Raw genomic sequence first — 7,249 nt, 5'->3', positions numbered from 1 at the left:
TTTATCTCATTTTCATCCGAGTTTTGATGGGCAACGGTGGGTTGATTAAACTAAAATATAATTTGTGTAGGTTACTCAAAGATATCACATTGATATTTCTGTGTAAAAAGTTTAACCAAAATACCAATAAATAATTTTAAATAAATCTAACTTTTCCAAGGTAAATAATTGACACAATTTCCAAGGATTTGTAACCTAAAGGTAGCATTTGTTGTGCCACCTCTTGGAGGTCGAAGGTTAAAATCTGGTCTTTTGATATATGTGAAATTAGGTGCTAGTTTAGAAATAAATTTTATTTGCTCATTCAAAAAAATAACCAAGACAAATATTTATTTATTTATTTATCTAATCAAATCCAAAACACATCTTTCAACCTCAAACGTTTTTGGTATTCTAAAAATTCATCAATATACGTAAACCGCGGAAAGACATTGAGCAGATCCAATGTTAGCTCCAACATAGGGGGCGTTGAGGGGGGCAAAGTGGGCAGGTGCACAGAGCCCACTTTTTTCTATTATATATTATATATACATGTATTTAAAAATAAAAAACACATAATAGCGATTGGGGCCATTTTTCTCTCACTCGTCCTAGACATCTAAGGATATTTAGATATTTACATCCTCAGGGCCGGCCCTGAGCTCCAAGACGTTGGTCTCCAACTAAAAAAGTAAATGCTTGAGATTAAATACTAAATTCTTTTTTACGCCATTTAAATCCAAAAAACATGGTGTAAAAGAAACATGTGAAAAGAAGATACATACGAATAAAAAAGTTTTTTATTTTTTTTAAACTACAGCTTGATAGTATATATATATATATATATATATATATATATATATATATATATAATAACATGAAGTTGGGTAAGAAAAAGTTCTACAAGGACCTCCAACTAAAATAAGAACAAAATACAAAAGTTAGGGAGACATGAAACAAAATGAGAATGTTACAATAGAAGGAACCCAGGCATCGGAACCATCCTTGCATGGGAGCAACCTAATAGCATCATATTTGATAGGAACCATGAAAAGTCTTCATTAACAGGAACATACAAACGATCCTGAAAGTAGACATCAGTAGCACAATCAGAAGCAGTCGACAAGCAAATAACTAGCAATGAGTGGACGTATTGGCTTTGATGGGTGGGTTGGTAGCACCAATATGACCTACTTAGGATCATTAAATTGGGTTTTTATTCTAAAATTAGTTTTAAAAACATATGATTAGCAACGGAAGACATTGATTTTTGAACAACATAAAACAAGTTTATAACCAACCATGGATCTTCTTGCAAAGTTTAGATAGAAAACAACACTACTACAAAAATACCTTTTAATGACACGCAATGTGTGTCGTAAAAGCCATATATGACACAAAAATGCGTGTCAATGAAGGCCCAATCATAAAGGAGGACGACATGCTTTTACGCGTCGTAAATTTACGATGCGCATTTAGATATTGAAAAGTACAACATCCAGCTCATGCAAGCTACTCACATGCTTGCATCTATCCTAAAGTTAATTCACGCTTATTTTATTTTGGCTAATATTTCTTTTCTGCTGAATTAGTCTAGATAGTGGGCAGTTATCCGATTGCACTTTCCTGTTTTCTAGGTAGTTGATGTTGAGAGGGAATATTGAAAAGTACAACATCCAACTCATGCAAGCTACTCACATGCTTGAGGTTAGCAACATGATGGGTACAACATCCAACTCATGCAAGCTACTCACATGCTTCAGTTCCTGCTGAATTAGTCTAGTTGAGTTTAGCAACATGATGGGTATGGTAGAAGTTGATGTTGAGAGGGAATATTGAAAAGTACAACATCCAACTCATGCAAGCTACTCACATGCTTGCATCTATCCTTAAGTTAATTCATGTTTATTTTATTTTGTCTAGTATTTCTTTTCTGCTGAATTAGTCTAGATAGTGGGCAGTTGTTCAATTGCACTTTCCTGTTTTCTAGGTAGTGGTAGTGTAATAGCAGTTTCCTTTTTCAGTTTTGCCATATATGGCTTCCTTGTAATTCGTTTCTTTCAAGTTAATCAGAACACACAAGTATGTGTAACTGTGTGTGTTTCCTTCTTCATTGCTTTGCTATATTCCCGAGTTGTATACTAGGAAGATTGTCTTTATCAGGTCAACAAAATGGTATCAGAGACTGCGTATCAATGGCTGAACTTCAAGTCGTTGGTGGTGTTAAGAAGCTTAACAATCAGAACTATGACACATGGTCTACTTACATCACGTCATACATGCAAGGGCAAGACCTGTGGGAAGTAGTGAATGGGACTGAAACTAAGCAACTTCAAGAAGAAGGCAATAACGGGATCTTACGTAAGTGGAAGATCAAGGCTGGCAAAGCTATGTTTGTTTTAAAAACAACCGTTGAAGAAGATGTACTTGAGCACATCGGAGATGCGTCAAATCCGAAGGAATCATGAGATATGTTATCAGCCATGTTCTTAAAGAAGAATGATACGAAGTTGCAACTTCTTGAGAATGAACTCCTGTCTGTTTCCCATAAAGAAATGACAATCCCACAATATTTTCTCAAGGTTAAAGCTACTTGCAGAGAAATTATGGAACTTGATCCAGACTCTCAAATCGGTGAAGCAAGGATGAAAAGAATAATCATCCATGGGCTAAAACCGAAATTCAGAAGTTTTGTTTCAGCAATTCAAGGTTGGGCAACTCAACCTTCTCTTTTTGAATTCGAAAATCTCTTGGCTGGACAGGAAGCTTTAACGAAACAGATGGGAGGGGTAACTATCAAGGATGATGGAGAAGCTATGTATGCAGAGAAAGGTAAAGGAAAACAAAGGTCTTCAGGAAATCACCGGTACAGAAAAGATACAGACAAAAATAAGAATCAAGAAAAAGAAAAGAAGACTTACAAGCATGAGAAAGGAGATTCATCTGAAGAAAGATCAAAGAACTACCGTCACAATAAACGATTTCCTTACAAGTGTTACAACTGTGGTCAAAAAGGCCATATGGCACAATAAAAGGCCATATGGCACGTAACTGTAGATTTGAGAAACTGGAAGAAGGGAATGATGCAACATCATAAGAGGAAGAGGTGTGGGACGCAGAAGCGATGTATGCGCAAATTGAAGATGTTGATGATGCACTAGCACTTACAGCAACCACTAAGAACAATCGAAACCACTTTGATGAATGGATAGTCGATTCGGGCTGTTCTAATCATATGACAGGGGAACATGAGAAGCTTCAAGGTTCAGTGAGTTATGGTGGCAGTAAGGTGTTTGTAATTGCTGATAATTCCAAATTTCGAATTGCACATGTTGGAGAAGTGGTGTTATGTCCAGAAGATAACAACAAAGATCTAACACTCGAGAATGTGTACCATGTCCCAGGTATGAAGAAGAACCTTCTGTCAGTCTCTCAGTTACCTTCTATTGGCCATTATATGTTATTTGGACCAGGTTATGTGAAGATTTTTAAAGAATTTGAGACCCTCTCGAAACCCATTTTGAAAGGTAGAAGATCAGATTCTATCTATGTAATGTCAGCAGAAACGGCTTATGTAGAGAAAATGAAAAGAAATCAAAATGCAGACTTGTGGCATATCAGATTTGGCCATGTGAGCTATGATAAGCTTGAACTCATGATGAAGAAACAGATGGTTAAGGGCCTTCCAAAACTTGAAGTCAGAAAAGATGTTGTATGTGCCGGATGTCAATTCGGTAAAGCTCATCAGCAACCATTTGGCAGATCAGAGTATAAGTGTCGAGCACTATTAGAACTTGTACACTCTGATGTGTTTGGACCAGTCAAGAAACCTTCTATCATAGGTATGAGGTACATGGTAACCTTCATAGATGGTTTTTCAAGGTATGTTTGGGTGTATTTCATGGATGAAAAGTCTGAACCATTTGCCAAGTTCAAGGAATTTAAAGCAGAAGCTGCAAGAGAAACAAAACACAAAATCAATTGTATCCGGTCTGATAATGGAGGGGAGTATCTCGCAACAGAATTTAGTGAGTACTTGAAAACAAATAAGATCAAACGACAACTGACATGTCCTAATACCCCACAACAAAATGGGGTATCTGAAAGAAAGAATAAACACTTGGGTAAGATTTGTAAAAGTATAATGCATGATAAAAATGTTCCAGGGCAATACTGGTCAGAAGCAATGAAAACAACCGCCTATGTGATTAATAGGATTCCATAACAAAATCTTGATTATGTATCACCATTTGAAAAGCTTTGGGAGATCAAGCCCAATGTGAGTCACTTATGTGTATTTGGTTGTGTATGTTATGTGTTCATACCCAATCACTTGCGAAGTAAAATGGAAAAGAAGTTGTTCGATGCTTGTTTGTGGGGTATGATCAAGAGAGAAAGGGCTGGAGATGTTGTGATCCTAATTCTGGAAGATGCTATGCTTCAAGGAATGTGGTTTTTTATGAGAATTCCTCATGGTGGTCAGAAAAGCATGAGGTTCTTCCTGATTCTAAACTTCTTAAAGAAGAGATGGAATCAAACGTGAGACTAGATGTGGAAGGGGGTGATATAGTGATTGATAATGATGAGTTCCATACTCAAGGTCAATCTCTGGAACAGTCTAATGGAGTTGTTAATGATGATAACAACAACGAAACTCAAAATCCCAGAAGATCATTAAGAATCAGGAAACCAAATCCTCGTTATGCCAATGTTGCAATAGTTGAAGAAGTAGAAACTGAACCACACACGTATGATCAAGCTGTTGTTGGGTTTTGAGCATTCTAACACTCCTAAGGTGTACATGCAACCCTAAATACCTTAGATATATGTTTTCTCTATTACACATGCAAATATCAATTTTCCAAGGTATTACCCTAACTAGCATACAATCTTTGATACTTGGGTAATAAAACAAGTTAGAAGACATACCTTTTGATGTAGCTTGATTCCATGGAGCTTAAGAGCCTAGTGCCCCAAGTGTGACACCTCAAATGGTTCACACAACATCAAAACAACTTGGATTAACCATGATAAGAAGATATTAGTACTTAGAAATCGGGTTTGCCCTCTTGTGTATGCACTAGTGCCCATTTCACCAACCAATGGGGTCTTTATATAGTATGGACATTAGGGTTACACCATGTAACTCATGACTTTACCCATTCCTTATGCTCCATGGATTTTAACCTCCATGGAGTATCCATGGGGCACCCCATGGGTTTAGTCCAACATAAGGGATCATGGATCATAAGCCCACATATATATAAGAATGAATGATTTACACAATCAATTCCCATATATTTAATTAGTTTCTTTTGATCACAAATTTAATTCCAAATTAATTCTTGATCAATACTAATTAATTAATATGATTTCATATTAATATATTAGAACTTATAATATATTAATATAAATCATAAATATCCTCTTCTCACAAAAAGTCTATCTAAATGTTTCGATGCCATGCAACCCAAATGGACCATGCCAAATCAGGTCAAGTACATACCAACTATTGTTATGGACTTAGACACTAATCCAACAGCTGCAACTAAACAAGAGTGGGTTTTGGCAATGAAGGAAGAATTTGATGCGCTAATTAGGAACCAAACGTCGGATTTAGTTCCAAAGCCAGATGATGTGAAGCCAGTTTCATGCAAGTAGGTATTTAAGATAAAACGTAATGCAGATGGGTCAATAGGAAGGTATAAGGCACGTTTGGTAGCCCGTGGTTTCTCACAACAATACGGGCTGGATTATGAGGACACGTTTAGCCCAGTGGCTAAGTTAACTACAATTAGGGTTTTGCTAGCTTTAACGGCAAGTAAAAGATGAAATCTATGGCAAATGGACGTGAGCAACGCCTTTCTGTATGGAGACCTAGACCATGTGATTCATATGGATCAACCTCATGGTTTTGAAAGTAAAAGTCATCCAAGTTATGTGTGTAAACTTAAAAAAGCTTTGTATGGGCTAAAGCAATCTCCAAGGGCATGGTTTGTAAAAATGGCTGAATTCCTTGAACACAACAGGTATATAAGTACTCCAACAAATACTCGCCTATTTGTAAAGAAGGTTGAAAGCAAAGTTGTGTTAGTTCTTGTTTATGTAGATGATTTGATAATTACAGGTGACTTGGAAGATATGATCAGTCAACTTAAAGAGAATCTGAGCACTCGTTTCCATATGAAGGACTTGGGAAGACTGAGACACTTCCTAGGACTCAAACTAAGTTATGATGATGAAGGCATAGTTTTGCCTCAGCGGAAGTACTGTACTGATTTTTTGAAGAAGTTTAGAATGTTGGAATGTAAAGCAGCAGTGACACCAATGGATACTAATGCTAAACTGTGTGTACAGTCAGGAAGTAAGATAGAAGATGCAACACTATACAAAAAGATGGTGGGAAGCCTGATTTATCTCACCTTGACGTGACCAGATATATCATTTGCAGTTGGTGTGTTGAGCCGGTTTATGCAGAATCCGAGAAAGCCTCGTCTTGGAGCTGCACACAGAGTATTAAGATACATCAAAGCTACCCTCAACTATGGTGTTCAGTTCAAGAGGGAATCTGATTGCAAATTGATGGGTTTTTATGATGATGATTATGAGGGTGACTTGAAAAAAAGAAGGTCAACAACTGGTTATGTATTCATGCTTGGGTCCAACATCATATCATGGAGTAGCAAGCGTCAACCCACCGTGTCTTTGTCCACAACGGAAGCGGAATATAGAGCTGCTGTCGTGGCAGCTCAAGAATGTACCTGGCTAGTTCAAATGTTGAAAAATCTAAACCAGGAAATTGATTACAGTATTCCACTTTTATGTGACAATATGTCATCCATAAAACTTGCTAAGAATCCTACCTTTCATGCTCGCACTAAGCATATTGAAGTTCACTACCACTTCATAGGGAGAAAGTCTTAATGGGCGAAATAGACTTGAAGTATGTGAAAACAAATGAGCAGGTTGCAAATATCCTAACCAAGAGTCTTGCAAGTGGAAAACTAGTTGAGTTTAGCAACATGATGGGTATGGTAGAAGTTGATGTTGAGAGGGAATATTGAAATGTACAACATCCAACTCATGAAAGCTACTCACATGCTTGCATCTATCCTTAAGTTAATTCATGTTTATTTTATTTTGTCTAGTATTTCTTTTCTGCTGAATTAGTCTAGATAGTGGTCAGTTGTTCAATTGCACTTTCCTGTTTTCTAGGTAGTGGTAGTGTAATAAAAGTTTCCTTTTTCAGTTTTGCCATATATGGCTTCCT

Source organism: Lactuca virosa, chromosome 1 (assembly GCF_052849685.1).
Source record: "Lactuca virosa cultivar CGN04683 chromosome 1, Lactuca_virosa_CGN04683_v6, whole genome shotgun sequence".
Taxonomy (NCBI): Eukaryota; Viridiplantae; Streptophyta; class Magnoliopsida; order Asterales; family Asteraceae; genus Lactuca; species Lactuca virosa.
This window is presented reverse-complemented; position numbering follows the sequence as displayed.